The 22,599-nt window shown below is 33.8% G+C and overlaps 2 long non-coding RNA genes and 1 pseudogene across 2 annotated transcripts; 2 read left to right on the plus strand and 1 right to left on the minus strand.

Moving 5' to 3' along the window:
- The first annotated feature begins 656 nt into the window (after positions 1-656).
- Positions 657-2,325, plus strand: LOC121211081 (protein IQ-DOMAIN 1-like; annotated as a pseudogene).
- A 235-nt stretch (positions 2,326-2,560) lies between these two features.
- LOC107939088 (uncharacterized) lies at positions 2,561-4,663 on the plus strand. The gene is made up of 2 exons (XR_005906456.1): positions 2,561-2,816; positions 3,390-4,663. It is a non-coding gene; the product is annotated as an uncharacterized lncRNA (long non-coding RNA).
- Positions 2,904-3,760, minus strand: LOC107939089 (uncharacterized). The gene is made up of 3 exons (XR_001695048.2): positions 3,600-3,760; positions 3,371-3,505; positions 2,904-3,106 (listed from the first exon to the last, which is right to left on the minus strand). It is a non-coding gene; the product is annotated as an uncharacterized lncRNA (long non-coding RNA).
- Positions 4,664-22,599: the final 17,936 nt, after the last annotated feature.

Raw genomic sequence — 22,599 nt, forward strand, 5'->3', positions numbered from 1 at the left:
TTATTATTATTATTAAACTGTTTTATTTAATATTGCTTTATTCATTTGTTTGCTTAATTTCAATTTTTCATTAAACTTTTATTAGTTTTTATTTGTTAATTTACTAATTATTTTTATTTTTATTTATAATTGGCTTGTTTTATTTTCTTTATTTTTGCCCTTATTACTGTTATTCCATTATTTATTTATTTATATTTTTTTATATACTTTCAAAAATTTATATTATTCATTACTATTATTAATGTTATTATGCATAATAGTACCATGATTTATTATTACTATTATATCTTTTATATTTTATTAAGTATATTATGCTATTATTACTATGAATTTATAATCATTATTCGTTAAGCATGATATTTTTTAATCTTTTAGCCGTTTTTTTAAACCATACCCGAATAAATTAAATAACGACATTTCAAATGTTATATCTGTTTTTGCACAATGCATAAAAAAAGATATTTTTAAACCGAGATTAATTTTCATTATTTTGGAATTAGAAAATCGTGTTCTAACTTACGGAATATGATTTCTTTTAAAAACTGAGACAATCGAAAATCTTTCAAAATAAATAAATTTTTTTAGCTTTTGTTCTCGTTTTCAAGATCCAATGCATTATGTCTTAGCTTACAGGACATAATCTCTGCTTCTCGATTAATTTGAAATAAGTCATTTTTTTCCGTAAAAATTGATTTAGTTAAATATTTTAACAAAAAATCGCATTTTAAAGTCTCTTCAAATGTTTAATTTTCGACACTAAGACATCAAGTAATCAATTAAGTACCAATTTTGGGCATTACGAAGGTACTAACCCTTTCTCGAGCATAACCAACTCTCAAACCCGTTTTCCTGGATTTTGTAGACCGAGAATCATTGTTTTAACAAATTAAATCTTTTATTAAAATGATCAAACTACGAGATGATTCGATCACACCTCATAAAAAAAGGACTGGTGGCAACTCCCATTTTTCGTTTTCAAACAAAAGTCGATTTCAAAAAAAGAGTTTCGACAGTGATAATGAAGGCCAGAAAAGCTCTACGTGCGTTAAAAGGGCTAGTGAAGTTACAAGCTTTAGTGAGAGGACACAACGTGAGAAAGTAAGCCAAGATGACACTTCGTTGCATGCAAGTACTAGTTAAAGTTCAGTCTCGTGTTTTAGACCAAAGAATGAGGCTATCACGTGATGATTGCAGTCGAAAATCAGCATTTAGCGACACCAACAGTGTATGGGAATCATGGTATCTTCTAGATATATCGGACAGAAGATCATTAGTTAGTGTTTTAAGCCTTTTGTTTATGACTTTATGTGTGGTTTAAAGATTCAGCTTCTTATTTGCCTTTTTTGTATGTCTGTGTGTGTTCTAGTCAAGAGAAGGAAGTAGCATAGCAGATGAGTGGGATGAAAGGCCACACACAGTTGAAGAAGTGAAAGCTATGTTACGACGTAGGAAAGAAGCTGCTTTGAAACATGAAAAGAGCTTGTCACAAGCATTGTCACAACAGGTTCATGTTCCGTCTTGAACCATGTCTTGTTGGATCATATTGTAATGATTCATATAAACTAATAAAATAGATGAGGAGAGCTCGAAGGAGTCCATCAATAGGGGGACAAGATGAGTGGCTTGATCGTTGGATGCCTGCTAAACCATGGGATAACAGAGGAAGAGCTTCAATAGATCAAAGAGATAATGTCAAAACTGTTGAAATGGACACTTCACAGCCTTATTCATATTTAGCACCGAATTATAGAAGAAAAAATTCAAACCATGATCACCAAAGGCCTAGTTCACCTCTCCATAGGGCTCAACATAATGCACAACCTTTCTACCCTTCTCCAATTACACCCTCTCCATCAAAAAAACGTCTGTCTCAAGTACGGTCTGCGAGCCCTCGTTACGTTAGGGAAGATCGAACCCCGTTTTCATCATCACAAACACCAAGTTTAAGGTCCAATTATTATTACACAGGCAAGGTTAGTACTCAAGCTAGTACTAGCATAAACAATGCTACTCCATTGCCTAATTACATGGCAGCCCAGAGGCCGCAAAGGCTAGGATTAGGTCTCAAAGTGCACCAAGACAGAGGCCATCGACACCAAAAAGGGAATGCTATCGTTTCTTGTCCCAGAACCATATGGTATCGAGATGAGGTACGAAGTTTATGGTCATAGCTTGAGGAGCCTGAGTTTTAAAAGTGTAAACGGATTGCAAATCGGATTGGAACAACAATCTAACTATTCATCTTGTTGTACTGAGAGCCTTGGTAGTGAAATGTCACCATCTTCAACTAGTGACCTACGAAGGTGGTTGAAGTGATCCCATCAATGTAGCTGCTGGTTTTTACTAGTTTTATAGTGTGTTTCCATTGTTGATTTTACCAATTATTGGTTGAAATTCAAACTTTATAAGTGAGGCAACTGCGATGAACCCTTCCTCACTGGGATCTTTCTTGAGATTAATAACCAAATTGAGTGTCTAATACTATAAAGTAACTCTGTAATTCTGTTTTATCATAACTTTTTAATATATTGAAGCCTATCATCTTTTCCATGTATGGTATTCAAGTTTGGTAAGTTTCCACCCCCATGAAGATATTGCTCAAAATTTACCATCTTTATTTGGATTCAAAATAAGGATAATTTTATCGTTTTCATCTGTTTTACTGTTTAAATTAGTCTCATTCAGGTGACTTCATTGCTTTATAAACGACGATAGATGTTAGAGATAGGGCAGAAGCCACTAGAGATGTCCATTAAAAGAGGGAGTACGCTGAACATGATCTCAATAATGAAGAGGAAACTGAAACACGGCATGTGGTATGTTTTTTCTTTTTATTATTATTTTTTTTATGCCATTGACCCTCATTGGTCACTTCCAGTCTTAACTTTCCCAGAAATTCATAATAACAATAATGAAGGGGAAATGATATTCGATTGGGTTTCGGGTTGTGAGATACAAAGATACTTGTGCTTCTTTGGGGATGTTTTATATGACATGATATGATTGCACCCATTGCCAGTCTTTTATCTTTTGCAGGTCTTTCATATGGTCTTGGGTTTCTGATCTGTAGATGCCTTTGTAACTTGGGAGTTGTAGCTTTCTCTTTCTACATGTGAACAAAAATTAATATTTTTCGTTTTATTACTTGAATTTCAATTTGATAATTAAGTTTATTGTAATTTTAAATTTAAAAAATTAAAAATTTGATAGTGTTACATTATGAAATTATACCATATCAAAATTTATGTGTGTTATATTTAATATCATAAAAATCAATTTTGATACATCCTATAATCAGAACCATTATTCATTAGTGTTAGGAATAGTTGCGCGTAATAAAGATGGTTTGGTTATGGCATCGTGTACTTACCCATGTGAGAATATTACAGATCCAACAACGGCTGAAGCCAAGGCATGAGTACAGGCTGTCACCATGGCGGAAGAAATGGGTTTTCGCGAAATATGTGTTGAAGGAGATGAGTTGACGGTCATCAGAAAACTAACCCTTGCAACAGAAAATAGGTCAAGTATTAGAAGCAATATTCATGCAATCAAAGAGAAATCGTACAGATTTAGCAGCATACAGTTTCAATATGTACCAAGAGAAGCAAATACGGTGGCGCATGAAATGGTGATGGGAGGAAAGAAGTTCGATGGTCATCAATACTGGATGGAAGAGGTACCGTGCACAGTGCAAGACTTGGTGAATCGCGAAAGAATCATTAGAAATGGTGGACGAAATGTTAGCGATGAGTCCGGATGCAACAATAGAGGATAGATCCGATGAACTCAAAAATAGGAAGACTAGAATCGAAAAAGTCAGAAGATGCTAAAGAAGGGGTATTTTACCAATAAAGGCCCATTTCCAACTTTTTTACGGAAATGGGCCGATTTCTTAATTATTTACCTGAATAGGCTAAAAAAGGGGAAATCGTGTCCATGTTAGTGCGAAGTCAGAGTATTTGCCAGTCAAGCGCATCCCTGAGGAAGCGCTTTGTCCACATCAGCAGAAAATGCTTCCCTGATGACGCGATTTGTGCTGATGTGGACAAAGCACTTCCTCAGGGACGCGCTTTGCCTGTGTTTTTCATCTGTTGGGATTAGGGTTTTTTAAGGTTAAGGGTTAGGGTAGGTTAGGGTTTTTATGGTTCAGGGTTAGGTTTTTTTAGGGTTTATGGTTTTTAAGGGTTTAATTAATTAAATTAGGGTGTAAGATTAATTAATTAAATTAAATATTAATTAAAAAATTAATTAAATTCGGGTTTAGGGTTAAGTAACTAAATTTGTGTTTAGGGTTTTGGAAAAAAAAATATATGCAATATAAATTATGTATTAGTGTATTTAAAATAATTTTTTTTTCTTCAGTAGTATCTGGAAAAAAATTTTAAGAAGAAGTTTCTAAAGAAATAGTATCCAAAACGCTTCAAGCAAGATGCACTGTCAGCAAAATTACTGAAAAATGCTCCCACGTGGACGCTTTTTTTACAGTGGTATCTGAGAAAATAATTTTGAGAAGACGTTTCTGAAAAAATAGTGTAAAAAACGCTTTAAGCAGGATGGACTGTCAGTAAAAGTACTGAAAAAAGCTCCCACGTGGAGCTCTTTTGATACAGTATATCTGAAAAAATAATTGTGAAATGACCTTTTTGAACAAATAGTGTCATGCAGTATGTACTTTCAGCAAAATTACTGAGAAAAGCTCCCAAGTGGACACGCTCTTTTTCTACAGTAGTTCCTATTTGGGCTTAGACTATAAATGAGCCAAATTTCATTCCCAGGCTGCATAAGTTACAGTAAGAGAAACTGAGGTTAAAATAGAATAAAAACTGAAGATGAGTGAACGTATTAGTGCTGTTATTTACTATGATGGTGAGGTCCATGACACCGAGAACGGTGTTGTTTTTTTATCAAAGAATACAGTGCGACTGGTTTTTAACCGGAACATAGATTTGACATAACTTTGAAAAATAATTAGGCGTAAAATCTTCGGAATAACTCTAATAAAAGTTTTGTCTATTAAGTATTGATTTTGTGTTTCGGTTGATTCCGTGAGATATGACTCATTTGACATCAAAGGTCCTCGTAGCTTGGAAGTAATGATGGAGACTCATCTTGCTAGTGGATCACCCTACCTCGAGTTATATGTACAATTTGCATCGCCAAATGATGCATTTGCGAATTCAACATTTACTGCTGTTCAAGAGGAATACACGACCTCTGCCCGAGACTCTGTTAGTGGGTGGCAAAACACGGAAGCATCCGTGTTTTGTAACAATATGGAATACACAACCCCTGGCCGAGACTCCATTAGTGCATGAGACATGCACCTCGGTGGGTCGACGTTTGATACTGGAAATACATACTGGGGAACGACATCAACTACTAGTGGTTGGCAATCAACATCTGATTGGGGACGTTATGAAACGTCCACAAGAAGGGACTATTTACTCCCAACGACGTCCACCGGTGAGGGAACCTCATTCGTTACAGATGATGGTGGGTCAATGATGAGTCCGATGTGGATCCACCTCGAGAGCTTAGGCCTAATGGTGCAGAAGTTGCATTATTTTCTGAACCGGAGCCTACTCTAACCATACCTGAAGATGAAAGGTGGTTCAGATGAAGAAGAAAATCCACGATTCAAGGCGTACTCGCCTCCAGCCTACATGCATAATGTCGATCTATCTCAAGATGATGCGTTGGAGTTTCTAGATCTACCACACAGAAGACGTGACCGTACAAGTTCATCATTGAATTCGGGTGAACTAAAAGTTGGTAAGGTGTTTTCCAATAAAAATAGTTTTCTTGGTGCATTGAAACAACATAGCATCATGGACGGGATTAACTACAACATGGTTAAATCCAAAACCGATAAGTTTGAGGCCAAGTGTGCAGTGAAAGACAACACATGTTCATGGAAAATTATGGCCTTGTTGAGGAAAAAGACAGGCTTGTGAGAGATTAAAAAGTACAAAGGTTCACATACATATGTTGGCGGTACAGTTTCACTAAACTTCTAGGGTTTCTGAATAATATTGTTATTACGTAATGTTGCATTATTTAACGTACTTTGTTTACAGGTGTTTCACAAGATCATCCAAAGATGGATTCAGATATGTTAGCTGACTTAATACTACTGACGGTGAAGGCAGATCCCAAGACTTCAGTGCCGGTCTTAATTGTCAATATTCGTAGCCAATTGAGGTACATACCCTCTTACCGCAAGGCTTGGATAGTTAAGCAAAAGGCATTAGAAAAGATGCATGATGAGTGAGATGCTTCATATAATGAAGTGTGGCAGTGGTCTCAGGTGCTGGAGAGATATGTCCCAGGTTGCATAACAGACCTTGAAATGGTGCCTGCATACTACAACGACCGATTGCTCCGTGGATCCCAAGTGTTCAAGCGTCTGTTCTGGAGCTTTAAGCAATGTCGAGACGTATTTCTATACTGCAAGGCGTTGGTACAAATTGACAGTACATTTATGTATGGTAGATATACCTATCGACTACTGCTAGCTATGGCACAAGATGACAATGGGAGAATCCTTCCAATTGCATTTGCAATAACACCGGGAGAGTCAGCTGATGACTGGGAATTCTTTCTTTCTAGGCTAAAGAGGCATGTCTACCCCCAACCTGATATTTGCGTTATATCAGATCGGGGAACCAGAATACTAGCCTCAATTGAGCGTCAGGCTAGCCTATGGCATCGCACATACCATCGGTATTGCCTAAGGCACGTTGCGTCAAACTATTACGGGCAATTTCGATCTACAAGTGAACGACGACAAGTGACCAACATGGGTATTTAATCTTTACTAATATAATTTCTTTTGTAATATTCAATTTATTCTGAATGGAAGAGTGGTATGTAATTTTTGCTATCATCTTATATTCGCAGGGTATGAGATAAATACGGACCGTTTTCATGAGATGTTGGCGGTTTTGCGTTCAGTTAATGAAGAAGACCATGACTACCTCTGTAACATACCTTTTGAGCAGTGGATACAAGCATATGACGGTGGCCTACGATATGGTCAAATGACCTCGAACTTGGCTGAATGCATAAATTTTGTTCTAAAAGGAACGCATCATTTACCGATAACATCAGTTGTGTGAGAGACGTATTTTCGTTTAGCAGTACTATTTCTGAAGCGAGCAACGAGGTATAAAGGCGAAATGCAGGGAGGCCATGTATGGTGCGCGAAGGTATTGTAAAAAATTAACAAGGCGAAGGCACGGGCCAACACCATACACACAGTGTGTCACGATCACGACAACCTATGGTTTCGTGTGACTGAGTTTGACAGATCGAGCCAAGGTATTGTTGGCGAGCAATATCGTGTACACTTGACAAATAGGACCTGCGATTGTGGGAGGTTTGACGCACTTCGTTATCCATGCACTCATGTAATTACAGCTTGTCAGAATCTCTGTCTGGATCCCATGAGCTATGTCGATGAAGTGTACAAAATAGAATACATGTACAACGTATGGACACACGTATTCCCACCGGTCCCAGATGAACGTAAATGATCGTCTGTATCGCTTGCTCCGTTTAAGTTGTTACCGGATAGAGATTTGCGTCGTAAACCAAAGGGTCGACCTTACTCGACTAGAATACGTAACAATATGGATATTCAAGAAACAACCAACCAACACAAGTTGTGCGGATGGTGTAGGAACCCAGGCCATACAACTCGATCTTGTCCAAATCGGAATAGCTGATAGTTGTTGTAATAAAATTATGTTGAATTATTTACATTTTATTAAAATGATGGAAAACATTAAAAATATTTCCTTATTCAAAACAACTTTTATTTTATTACAAATATAAAAGAGTAAATTATAATTAAAATACTAAAAACAACTTTTATTTTATTACAAATATATAAGAGTAAATTATAATTAAAATATTAAAAACAAATTTTATTTTATTAAATGAAAGAATATAAAAAAGTTTATACAAGTATATTAAAAAAATCAATGTTGGTGCCGGTCGAAATTAGTGCCACATGGGGGTCATCGACGGTTATGCGTTGGATTCCTCATTGGTTCAGGTTCCAGAGAGGGTTTTGGTTGCTCCGGCCGAGATTGTGGTTCATCCGGCTGGAGATCTAGTTGTGGGTGTTGGGAGGATGAGCCACATTGATAGAATAATGACCGCGGAGGTATTTGCATCACCCATGGCGGAGGTGTTTGAATCCCATAAGGTGATGGGGATTGGTAAAAAGAAGAGCTCCCCGACCGCACCTCGTGCGACGGCGGCCTATAGATCGGCGGTTGATTCTGAGTAATTGGGAACGGAGATGAATCGGGCCATGCATTCCGACCTACCATAGGACTGGAAAAAGGAAACATATAAAGGTTAGGATATAAATAAGGGCTAGGATACGCACCTGGCATAATCTGAATAGGCTGTGATATGAGGGTCGTTAGTTGAAGTGTTGGGCCCGGTAACTGTGTGGGTGCTATTGATGGGCCAGCTGATTGTATGGGCATTGTTGATGGGCTCGGGTTGTTATCCATTCTTCTTGGATTTAAAGGGCCTCGTCGTTCCCTTTGGACACGAATCTACTGTCGCCTCTCTTTTTCGGACAGTAAATATGGCTTTCCATAGATCCTAAACCATGGCATGTATTTCGGCACCCACGCTAACTCAGGAACGATGATAGGTTCCCGAGTAGGTATATAATCATACCAATTCTCTCACATTTTGATATATGCTGAATGGAATCTTGGCCAATCCGTATACAATTACCGTAAGTCCATTTTGTGCTTATCATCGAGCACCTCAGGTGCCACGGGAATCGGTTGTTGGAAGCCAAATTGCCGCAATACTCGATCTGACTGGTGCATCTCCACGATAGCATAATTGACCAATGGGACCTTCACATGCCAAACGTTCGGATTTTGAAATAATTCATCCGAAATTACTGCCCGAATTGCTGGATCCTCGTATGGTGTCCATTGAAACTATATGAATATAATAAAAATATTAGTTGTATACATAACACTAAATAATAAATACTAAATATTAAATACTAATACGAAACGAGTATTTTATTATCTATATATATTTTATTTAAAACTTACTTGTGCTTCCGACCATTGGTCTAATAGAATCCATATATCTTCAAGACATGTAGGTATTCCAACATAACTCGCCGAATGGTTCCATCTAATTAAATAATTTTTTAGCATACAATTTTATTTTAAATTTACGTAATAATTGTAAAATCTAATTTAAAATTTACCTCGTTATAAGTGGGAATGTATATGGCTGGTCCACTCGAGGACGTAAGAATGGAAAGCGAAACCATGCCCATGATTGCAGTAGTGATAGGCAACCTCCTATTTTGGCTTTGTTCAGTCGCGTTGCCCCGCACATCTCCCGGTACAATGTTGCCAACACAGCAGACCCCCAACTAAGTTCACCAGCTGCTCTAAAATCAACGAGTTTCAGCAGCCATCTCAGATGTGCACGGTTTTGTAACAAGTCCGGCATTAGATAACCTCCGATCATCTCAAGAATGTATGCCCGAGCATACCGTATTCTTTCTATTTCAGTCGAATCATTATCTGGCTCCGGAAATGTGTCTCGTAACCAGCCCATCTCGATCCGACCTTCGTTAATATTGTCCGATATAGCACCCAAAAGCTCGTAACATACAGCGCCTCAATCAGCAGAATAAGCAGACCCAGTGACTGCGTACCCATCCACCGACAATCCCAATTGCATTACACGTCTTCCAAAGTGATAGTATATTCTCCGCATGAAAGATGGAAAGTGTGCGTCTCGGGTCTCCACCTCTCTATCAACGCACTGATTAGTTTCAGGTCCAACTTGCACCCCCGGCCTATCGTGGCCACGTGCCAAAAACCCACGTCCCGCAGGTAACCCTCTATCAACGGTGATGGAGAACCAAACATATTACGAATATAGCATTGCAACACCCGATCTACAGATTGTTATAAAAAATTATAAAATTAAAATTAAAATTGGATAAATGAAAAAAAATATTAAATTGTATTGAAAAATTAATTAAAATTGCATAAATTAAAAAAAATATTAAATACTATTGAAATATTAAAATTATCACTTACCATTGTCATTTGATCGACGGAGATGTGTTTATTATCGAGACGAATTAATTCCCTTTCCATTGCAAAAATTTAATTTAAAATACAACTAATTCAAAAAAAATTAAATAGAGTTTTTTTGCAAAAATTAAAGAGAGATTTGAGAAAATTTGAGAGAATATGAGAGAATTTTTGGAAGAATTTGAGAGAATTTGGATAGGAGGACTTTTTTGTGTAAAAAATCAAGGGGATAGGGGGTTTTATATATATATTTTTACCGTTGGGGGCCCAACAGTTAAATTTTTGACCGTTTGAAAAATACGGGCAAAGCATGTAATGACCCAAATTTTACGGTTATCGGGAAAGTGAATTTTCGGGTCTCCGTTTCTGAAAAATGGATTCGTAAATATTTATTAAAAATATTTACGAAGTCAATTGAGTGGTTAATTAGACTTAAATTAAGTAAATTTAGCTTAATTAAAAGTAATTAGTGGAAAGGATTTAATTGAATTAAGTGTGAAAGTTTAATTATAAATTAAAGAAAAGTTAAAGAGACCAAATAGGTAAATATACCAAGTCCCATAAATAAGGCGGCAAATGTGGATAAAAATCTTAGATTTTTTTTCATGAATGTATTATTTAATAAGACTATATTATTATTTTATTATATTGTAATTTATATTAATGATATTATAACATTATTTTAACAATTGTATGGTAATTATAAATACATGTGTAATAAATTAAATACATACACTTGTAATGCAACTAAATAATTACTTAAAATATAAGAATTTGTTATTATATTATATTATATTATATTATATTATATATAAATAAGTAAAGAAACATGAGAAACAGAATGAAATTGAAACGAGAAAGCAAGAAAAAGAAAAAGAAAAATTTAGGGTTTCAAGGTTCAAAGTTAATTTGGTAAGTCAGTTTAATCCCTTTTCTTGTAAATTTTGAGTTTATAGAATCCTAGAAATGAATACTACTTGATTTAAGTGAAAATTTTGAAAGTTGTTAGATTTCTAGATATTGTTCTTTTTTAACAAAAAGATGAATTAAGGGCTAAATTGATAGAAATTCAAGTTAGAAATGAAATAAGGATTGAATTGTAAAGTGATTCATAAGTTTTATGCTTTAAGGACTAAATTGAAAGAATTTAAAAATTATGGTTTTATGATGAAAAATAGATAATTATGTCTAAGTTTGGTTAAAATTTGAGTAGAAATAAAGTATGAATTAAGATAGAAAAGTAAGTGAAATTAGTTAGGATTAAATTGAAATTAAAAGTAGAAAATCAACATTTTGCACTAAGACTATTTTGGAGAGCAGCAGTAGTCTAAGTTTAAAAAATCACAAAAAATTTTATAAATTGAATTAGAGGATGAATAAAATATGGAATTAAAGCCTATTGAGTCTAGTTTCTTATACAAGAAACAATATAAGCAATTGAATTGTAAATTATGAGATATAATGAATTTTGTGAGACAAGGTTAGAATGAATTCGGGTTCCCCTGTTCTGAATATGGAAAATTACCAAAAATTGGAGAAAAATAATTAGAGGCTTAAAGTTATATGTTTAGAATCCCTAATGAGTCTATTTTCAGGAGAAATCAACAGAAATATTATCCGAGTTCTGTACTATGAGATAATTAATTTTTAGTGAAGAAGGGTTGAAACTGTCAGACAGCAGAATAGGGGTGAATTTAAAGAATAAACTGTACTTAATGGCAAAACCAAAAATTCTAAAAATTTTATGGTAAGAAGATTTGTGAGTCTAGTTTCAGAAAAAATTAGCGGATCTTAATTTAGAATTCTATAACTCAAGATATAAATTAGTAATGTATTAATGATTATGAATTGTATTAATTTCGTAGTCAATGTGGTACCTAAAATCTCAGCTAAGAAAGGATAAGACAAAGTCAACGGGAGTTAGCTCAAAAATTACGGTTTGTATTTCTATAACCCAAACTTAATATTTAATTATTGAATTTATTATTTATTTTGTATGGTAGGTGCATTGATTAAATTATTTGAAATAAAATGAATATTGATTGAAATTGAAGGGTGAATTTAATTAATAATTGTTGTATTTTAATTGAACGTTATGGTAAATAATTAAAGTATGAATTATTGGTATCGTATTTTTATTGAAATGATTTGATTTGAAAATGTGGTGAAATAATTATGAACATGTGTTTATTGTGGAATTTAATTATATAAAAATGAAAAGTGAATTGAATTGTATTAAATTATGAATTAATGTGAATAATTGAGATATATATATATTGAATTGAATGAAAACGTATGAGATTGTGAAAATGTGTGAATATATGTAATTATTGGAATGGTATATTAAGGAAAGAATTATTGAATTGAGAAAGTGAATTATAATTGATACTGAACTAAAATAGGAATTATACTGAAAAGTGAATTAAATACCCTATTAACTAGTCGGGCTAGTCGGATATAGTTGGCATGCCATAGGATATGGAAGAGTACGGGTTTTGCCGGCTTATTGATCAAGCACTTATGTGCCGACTACTGTTACTGTTACTGTTACTGTTACTGTTACCGATTCGGCACTTTGTGTGTCGAATACTGTTACTGTTACCGTTATCGATTCAACACTTTGTGTGTTGAATACTGCTACTGTTATTGTTACTGTTTCGGCTTCGGCCGATGAGGCACTATGTGCCGTACTGGTGTGTTGGTTGGATCCATGTATCCGTCTGAGTCCGAGTCATGTTAATAGGGGTAAATAAAGGTATAAAATAACTGATTATTTCTGAATAATTGACTGTTACTGAATAACTGATTGTCACTGAATATCTGATTGTCACTGAATATCTGATTTTACTAAATAATTGACTGTTACTAAATAACTTAATTGCTACTGAATATCTGATTTTACTAAATAATTGACTGTTACTGGATAACCGATCAATTGATCGATACTGAATAACTGGCTATTATTGAATAATTGATTATTATCGAATAACTGACTGTTACTGAATAAATAATTGTTCTGATTGTTAATGAACATTACTGATTGATTAATTGCTATTGAAATTAATAAATGATTTGAAATTTAAAGTAGACCAAAACATTGGTTAGAAAGTGAATGTTTGAATACTCATTGAGTTTGAATAGTTTGATATATATAAATTAATAAGTTTTATAATTGCTTAAGTGTTCAGATTATAGAAATACCACTGAGTGTATACTCAGCGTACGGTTTGTTTCCGTGCGTAGGTTAAGTTAAGGCTAGACTGTTGAATCAGCATCTCAGGTCGATCTCGAATTCAATGAGGTAAAGTATGTTGAGTATTGATAATGACATGTACCTAGGATGTTTAATGAGAGTCATTTAGGTTGTAAAAGTATTGATGAAATAAGTAAATTATGGTTGGCAACGGTATATAGTATGAATTTTGAAATTTATTAAAAATTCGTAGTGATTCTAAATTAGTTCCGAATTGAACTTACTGTTCATATTGGACCGCAAGGGCCCATTGAAGGGACGACATCTTAAAACTAGGATGAGTGTGAATATTTATTTTAATTAATGACTGGAATTGGACTGTATTGACTGGTAATGTCTTGTAACCCTGTTTCGGCGACGGTATAGGGTTAGGGGACGTTACAAAGCACGTCCCTAAGGAAGCGCTTTGTCCACATAAGCACAAATCGTGTCCTTAGGGAAGAGTTTTCTGCTGATGTGGACAAAGCGCTTCCTCTAGGATGCGCTTTGATGGCAAATACCCTGACTTCGCGCTGACGTTGACGCGATTTCCCCGTTTTTGACCTATTCCGGTAAATAATTAAAAAATCGGCCTATTTTCGTAAAAAAAATTAGAAATGGGCTTTTATTGGTAAAATACCCACAAAGAAGTCTGGGTATAGAGAAATGAAAATGGGATTTCAAAATAGTGGTTTGTTTCTATGGTAGTTTAAGGTCCTTACTATGCTTTCATTTGTTTTGTTTTTAAGTCTTTCTTTTTCTACTTTATTTTCCCAATGCACCGATTGGGGTGTTGGCATTTATTAGGTTCTTAGCTGTTTATGTTTTCATTTGCCCAATGCTCCGGTTAGGGTGCTTGGCACAGTAGGTTAGCTGTAAAACATTAATGCTTGCGTCTGATTTGGGTTTTATCCCATTAATAAAGGCATCAGTTGAGGTTTTTCAAAATAATAATAATAATAATAATAATAATAATTATATTTGTAATTGAATAGGTTGAACCATCAATTTTTTATCTAGTTAGTCTCATCGTTAAATAAATAATAATTAAAATTTTATAAAAATAAAAAAATTTATTAAATCAGTTCTACTTATTTAATTGTCAATTTTTATCCTGGTTTTTTATTTTATCAATTTTAAGTAGTTTTCGAGTTAATATGTTTAACCCTTTTGTTCGAACCATTATATCAATCAATTCTTAGCACGTCCGATTCAGTCCTATTTTAACAACATTGATCATATCTGTCAAAACTATTTTTTTGAAAAACGGGGATGGACTTGGGTTTCGAAAACGAAAGAACGGGAGTCGCCACCAATCCTTTTTGTTAAGGTATGATCGGGTCAACTCAAATTAATCATTTTAATAATAGTTAAGATTTACTAAAACGATGCTTTTTGGTCTACGAAAATTAGAGAATTAGTTCGGGAGTCGGTTACGCACGAGGAAGGATTAGCACCTTCGTAACGCCCAAAAATTGGTACCTAGTTGATTAATTAGTGTCTTAGTGTCGAAAATTAAAAACTTGAAAGACTTTAAAATACGATTCCTCTTTTTGTAAAAAAAAATCGACTGTTAAAGACCTTCTCGTCTTGAAGTAATAAAATGTCACATCCAGTAAGTTAGGACATGACATCTCGAAATTTTGAGAGTGAGCTTGCCTTTTATTTAAAATCCGTGTATTTTAACTTTTTAAAAGGATATTCAATTATTTAGAGTAAACGAGGAAAATCGAAACCCAGTAAGTTAGGGCACGATCTCTCGAACTTCCAAATACCGAATTGCCTTTGTAAAAAAAATCTTATCCCGAGGTAACAAGATGTCATATCCAGTAAGTTAGGGCACAACACTTCGTATTTCCGAGAATAAGTATTTTATTCAAAACTCGTATTGCGATTTTAAAAGCATATTCTGCTATTTAGGTTAAATGAGAAAAGTCAAAACCCAGTAAGTTAGGGCACGATTTTGTCGAATCTCGAAATACGAAATATTACTTACTTAAAACAACATTGTAATGTATCGAGTAAAAATATGACGTGATTTATAGTGAAATATAAAAGTAAATTATGGTATTAATACGTATAATAATAGGTGCGACAATGTCAATAACAATGATATGAACAAATATAAAAAGATGAAATAAAAGCAAGGCCAGTAATATAAAAATATAAAACAAATGCATAAGGAAAATGAAATAAGTAAATACATAAAAAATATAAAACATGACAAAATAAAAAATGACAATGATAATGAGAACGATAATAATAATATTAATAATAATATTAATAATAGTAAAAAAATAATACTAATGATAATAATAGTAGTAATAATAAGAATATTAATATTAGTAATAATAATAATGATAATAGTAATAGAAAATACAAATAATATAATAATAGTAAATAAAAGTAAAAGTAATAGTAATAATAATGGTAATAATAAAAGGAATAATAATAGCAATAATAAGAGCGTTAATAATAGTAATAATACAAATAATAATATATATGAAAAATAATAATAGTAAAATAATAATAATAATAATAATAATAATAATAATAATAGAAGTAGTAATAATAATATAAATACAAGTATAATAATAATAGTAATAATATAATAAAACAACAAAAGTAATGAAAAGGACGAAATTGAATCTAAAAACAAAGTTTTGGGGTAAATCTGAAATAAATAAAAAGGAAATGGGCCAATTTGAACACGCGAATAACAATGGGGTCCAAAAGGGAAATAATCCCTACCCACCAAAACGGCGTCGTTTAAATATGGACCAAAATGTAATTAAAATAAATCACAGGGTAAAATTTAAAAATAAAAAAACTAATTGCAGAACAATAAAAGAGCGAAAGGGCTAAAAGTGCAATTAGCCCTTCCATTGAAAACACGCGGATCCTAGGCCTGGAGCGGAGCGGGTCGGGTCGCGGGTTAAGTCTCAAAACAATGTCGTTTTGCGTATTTGAGGCCAGTCCCAAAATGACGTCATTTTGGGGGACTATATAAGTCAAATTTTTTGGAAAAAAAATCATTTCATCCTTTGTTTTTTTTTTAAAAAAAAAACTTTAAAAAGCTCTCTCTTCTCTCTCAAGTGTCTCTCCCCTCACGCCAAGCTCCGGCGAGATCGCCGCCATGAAGCCGTCGCTGACCACCGTGAATTAAAAAAAAAAGGTATTTTTTATATTTTTTTATTGTTATATAAACTGTTCTTTTTAAGAAAAATAAAGAAAATATAGATGTATTAATATATTTGAGTAGATTCGAAAAGAAGAAAAAAAAAGAAAAAAATGAAATCATCTCTTGAGTTGTTGATTGGAATTTTGTTTTTGGTTCTCTCCTTGTTTAATATTCACTCTCAATTTTGACATTGAAAATCTATTCTTTGTGTTCATTCTAAAAAAAGAAAAAAGACCCCTTTTACATTTGGTTCTTGGCTTTTTAAAGCCATTTACATATTTTTTTTATTATTTGTCTTTTCCATTTTCTTTTGTAGGTGCAACTTGAGCGGTGGCAACAGTGGAGGCGGTGGCTGACGTGACAGGGGCGGTGGCAGAGGCTAGGGACTAGGGGCAGCATTAGGTGGCTAGGGTTTTGTCCTTTTCTGAAAATAGGTTTAGGTTGTATTGGGCTAGGGTTTTATTTTTTTGGGTCGTTTGGGTTGGTTTAGATTTTAGGTATTGGGCTAATAGTTTAGTTGAGGTTATCTAATATGGGTTTAGGTTTAATTGGTTGGGGTTTTGAGGCCCGGGCAGAATTGGGCTTGTACAATATTATTAGGTCTTGACATATTAATCCAAGTTCAAGTGTTAAAATAAAAAAAATGCATATATAAAAATCAACTTATTTACCAAATTCAAGAATAAAAAATATATATGATTCCTATTACAAACATTCTTAAAATTCAAATTAAATTTAAAGTATAATCCAACCGTGAAACAAAATTTTTTAATCACTCACAAAGTGTAAACTTTTATAGTTTTATTTAACAATATCGAGTTTTTTTTTCCAATTCGATCCAACATGTTTTATTTTTGCTATGGGACTTAAAAGCTCATCGATGAGACATACAATTGATTGGGGAATACATTGATAGCAAGCATTGGAAAAAAAAAAGAACATTTATCAGACAGCCAGCTCCATGACACCCCACATCTGTGGTAGCTACGATGCTTATGACAGTTACATATTAGAATCCTACTTCAAATCATTATTGCTTGAATTGGGTCTTAGATTTTCCTCTTTTTTAGAAAAAAAAGAAAAGAGAAAGTCCGGGTTTAAATAATGTTGATGTAATTCTTAATCCTATTCCCTCGATGATTAAGGTTAAAACTTTATTCATATAATTTATTTTCTATTGTTTTCTATAAAAAAATACAGAATTACATCAAATTAAATTGAACAAAAGTATTATTAGTCTTATCTTGTTGAACAAGCTCTAAAACTTCATTTGGGGTGCCATCATAAATCTGAAGACTTGATTTTCCCACTAAACTCAACTTGGTCTGACAATCAGCAATTTCGTTGAATTCTATAGGGACATACCCGATGCACCACTGCCCTTCAGTTCTCATAATTCTTCGGACCCTCCTGAGCATAATAATACTAGAGTCTATTATCAAATTATCTTGTAAAGCCCTGACAACTTCAATATTATCTGTTTGAATCGTGGCCTTTTTAAACCCTTTTACTAAGTAGCACAAGTAAACCATCTAAAATTCTCCATAACTCAGCTTTAAAAACTGAGCAACGTCCCAAGAAATGACTAAACCCTAACAGAAGCACTATCATCACCACTAGCTACTGCACTGTCAGTAAACAAATTAACCTACGTATTAACCATGGGTGCTCGAGAAGCATTAGCTTGAGGGGAGTGTTGGTAACGTCTATGACTGAAATCAAATTGTTGTGCCCAACTAAGGGAAACCTTAACAGTCTCAAGAGCCGTCCAAGTAACGTCTTGACAGATGAAAGTAGTCATTTTTTTCTAGGTGCACCATTCAATTAGGCCAAAAAAACAAGACCAAATTACCCCTCGTCCAAACAGCCGTATATGGAAGCCAAGATTAGAAGTCAACCAATCTTGTAGGGATCTGGAGAAGAACCAACATTGCCTATCGATAGGAATAACATGTTGTAACGTCCCTAACCCGAATCTGTCACCGAAATAGGGTTACAGAGCATTATCGGAGTTTACAAATTAATTATTAGACATTTCATTTCATCTAGCATTCATATTTGAAACCAATCAAAATCATACATATTGTTCCTTAAACGAGCCCTCGATGCCCAAATTTACGCACTAGAAACATATAGGGACTAAGTTGAAAACTTAGAAAAATTTTCGAAAATATTTAAATTTTCCAACATTGCAAGGGTTAAACGGCCAAGTCACACGCCTGTGTGCTAGGCCGTATGAGCATTCTGTTTTGTGCAAATTTAAGATACAGGGGACACACGATTGTGTACCTGGCCGTATGTCACACACAATTAAGACACACGCCCGTGTCTTTGCCCGTGTGGACAAAAATAGGCCATTTGACAGGCTATATTTCTCACACAATTTTATGTCTATCTGGAGAAATCTAGATAGTGTTGTCCCGATATGTTGATCCGATCCTCAAAATCTCACAGTTATCTACAAGAACATTTAAACCACACAAGTAAGCTTATCGAAGCTTAGTAAGTTCATAGGCATTTGAGATAATTCTTGCCAAACTAATCATAACAATTCACAATATATAATTCACTAACATATCCTGCCAAACACAATAACCAAATGATGAAATCACTTAATTGAGCTCAATTTCAATGTTCACTGAAATCTATCACATAATTTCTCATAACAGTTACCAAACTTTGTTAAATCAGAGAACGTCTTACGGAATTGAGTACTTCGTTTTCCCAATGCCATGGTCCAACTATGGTCATTCACATATTCACATATCGATGCCATAGCCTAGCTATGGTCTTATACGTAATCACATATCGATGCCATAGCTCAGCTATAGTCTTACACGTAATCACATATCGATGTCATAGCCCAACTATGGTCTTACACGTAATCACATACTGACATGGTCCAACCATGGTTTTTTCCGTCAATTCATCTTTTAACACCGAACAAAAGTACCCAACCCCGCTTTCTACTTAATTTGAACATTTAATTCAATTTTTATACTTTTACAATATTCACAATTTAATAACGAACATATGAAATAATACATCATATAATTCATAAAACTAACAAATAATCATTAAAATTCAGCCATATGAACTTACATGGGCTGATTTGCAGAAGTTGTAGAAATTCAATGACTAGTCTGTTATTTTCTCTTTTTCGTATTTGTTTTCGGGTTCTTGATCTACAATGTAAAATTATTCCTTCATTAACATTTAATTCCATTCTAATCTACTTCACAATTTATGCCCTTTAAATTTTGAAATTATACAGTTACCCTAAATTTTACAGTTTTTACAATTTAGTCATTGATCAATTAACTCATCAATTGAGCTAATTTTTCTCAATTAACACTTTATTCAATTATTTTAGGCTACAATACAGCCTTTTATATTCAGAATTTCAACACCAAACCCTAATTCTTAACTTTTTCACAATTAGGTTCTAAAAATCAATTTCTAACAAAATTACTAAAATCATCATATAACAAAATTAAAGCTTAAAATACATGTTAATTCATCATAAACATTCAAAAATCATCAATGGTAACTTTCAAAGTTACCCATAGAATCAAAAACTAATAAATTAGATAGTTGGACCCAGTTGTAAAAGTCTCAAAAACATAAAAATTTCAAGAGAAAAGCAAGAATCAAACTTACATGAAGTAAAAATATAAAACCATCTTGAGAAGCTCTCTAATGGCTATTTTTTTCTTAAAATTGGGGAAGAAATGATCTAGATTTCTTTTAATTGATTTTTATTTACCTAAATTTGTAAAATTTCCAATTTTACCCTTATTTCACAAATTTTCAGATTTTTTTCTTGCTAATGCTGCCTCAACCAGTCCATAGGTGTTTAATTTTCCTTTAATTCCTTCCTTATTTAACACTTGAGCTATTTAATCATTCTAGCTAATTTTTTACCTTTTTCAATTTGGTCCTTTTTTTATTAATTAACTATCAAAACGTTAAAATTTTCTAACAAAACCTTAACACTAACTTATTGACACTCCGTAAATATTTATAACAATATTTACGACTTTTTTATATAATCGAGGTCTCGATTCCTCATTTTCAAGACTAATTAACCCAATAATTTCTTTCAAATCACAAAATTTACTAATTTAAGAATATTTCTAAGATCATACCTAACTCATAACTATTAACTATTAAAATTCCTAATTTTATCATTGGATTTAGTGATATTGAATCACTGTTTCCGACACCACTGAAAATTGGGCTGTTACAACTCTCCCCCTTTAGGAAATTTCCTCCAACATTCACCTAAATGTTTCTTTCCGCAGTGCTCATAGTCTGGAATTTCTATACTTCGGGATGGACCTCTCACACTACTAGTAGATACTGTCATCTGTTTACCTTTGCTTCTACCACCTCTGTCTGAACTAAAACTGGATCTCCAGTCACTTCTTGATTCTCTGAATCTCTTCGGTAATGGATTAAAACTAGTAGTTCCCATACGTTTCCCAGCTGATTTACCAATTTCTGATTTTTTTATCCAGACCCAGTACTTGTTCTATCATTTTTGCTCGCTCAACTAGATCAACAAGTTCAGTAATTCTGAGACTTACCAATTGAATCTTGATTTCATCTCGTAGTCCCCGTAGAAATCGTTTACAACTATCAGCCTCGGTTGGAACATATTCTAAAGCATACCTGCTCAATCTAGAGAACTCTCGCTCATAATCCAGTACTGACATATTCCCCTGTTTCAACACTAAAAACTCTTGCTTTTTCTCTTCGATGTACAATTCCCCAATATACTTCTTCTGAAATTCTTTTTGAAACAAGTCCCAAGTTACCTGATCATCCGACAAATGTCTAACCACAGATTCCCACCAGAGATACGCTTCTCCTTGTAACAGTGATACAGCACATATCAGACTCTCTCGGGGGGTGCAGTCTAATTGTTGCAAAACTCTATTTGTTGTTTCTATCCAATTTTCAGCAACGGATGGATCAGCTCCTTTTAATCCCTGAAATTCCGTGGCACCATATTTTCGTAACTCTTTAATTGGGGCCTGTCTGACAGCGGGTACAGATGTAGTAGCAGGTATAGCTCTCACTATATGCTGTAATGCATCAGCTATATCTCTTAACACTTGTGAGGTATTTCTTTCTCTCCCTACGTTAGGAGATTGATTATTTAACGGATTCACACCAGGTGTAATAGATTCAGTTTCTTCTAATTCTCGACTTCCAGTATACATTTCCTGTTCAACATTATCCATTCTTTCATCTGACATTTTATCTATAAAACAAAATCAAATAAATACATTAGCATCCAAAAATCCCGACTCAATTTCGACTCGACAGTGGCATGTACTTCTAAACTCACTTTCGAGCCCAATTTAGCCCGAGAATCGGCTAAACCTGATAGCTCTGATACCAACAATTGTAACACCCCCTAACCCCAAACCGTTACCGGAACGAGGTTATGAGGCATTACCGGACATATCAGACAACTTACGAATAATTTACAATTAATATAACTTTCATAGTATAATATAATAATTAAGTCCCTATCTTGAACTCTCGAAGTTCAAACACGTATTAAAAGTAGAACGAGACTTGTTCAAGTATTCCAAATTTTTTTTATAAAAATTTCGGCAGCATTTCTACTTATTTTTACCTAAACCTCCTGCAAATTCAAACCAAAACAACCAAGACCAATATTTCACATTCATATACTAATATTTATATTGTTAACAAAATTTTAATTTAATAACTATTATAGCATCATTCAAAATTGATTAAAAACTTCATTCATTTAACAACTTGATGTTCATGTATCAAAATATCATGTACTTTCCTTACCATTTCATTTAACCATCTAAATTTTATAATTCATCCTTCACTACCCAAAGTAATATACATATTCAAGTGACTAAATAACACCTATGTACATGCCACCTTTACCCAAAAGAAAAATATACATCACCAAGTTTGTGTTGGAGTCGGGATTGTTCTGGATGCTGAGCCGGGACACTTGACTTCTACTAACCTGCGCACGGAAACAACCGTACGCTGAGTATGGATATACTCAGTGGTATTACTATAAT

This window comes from Gossypium hirsutum, chromosome A12 (assembly GCF_007990345.1).
Source record: "Gossypium hirsutum isolate 1008001.06 chromosome A12, Gossypium_hirsutum_v2.1, whole genome shotgun sequence".
Lineage (NCBI taxonomy): Eukaryota > Viridiplantae > Streptophyta > Magnoliopsida > Malvales > Malvaceae > Gossypium > Gossypium hirsutum.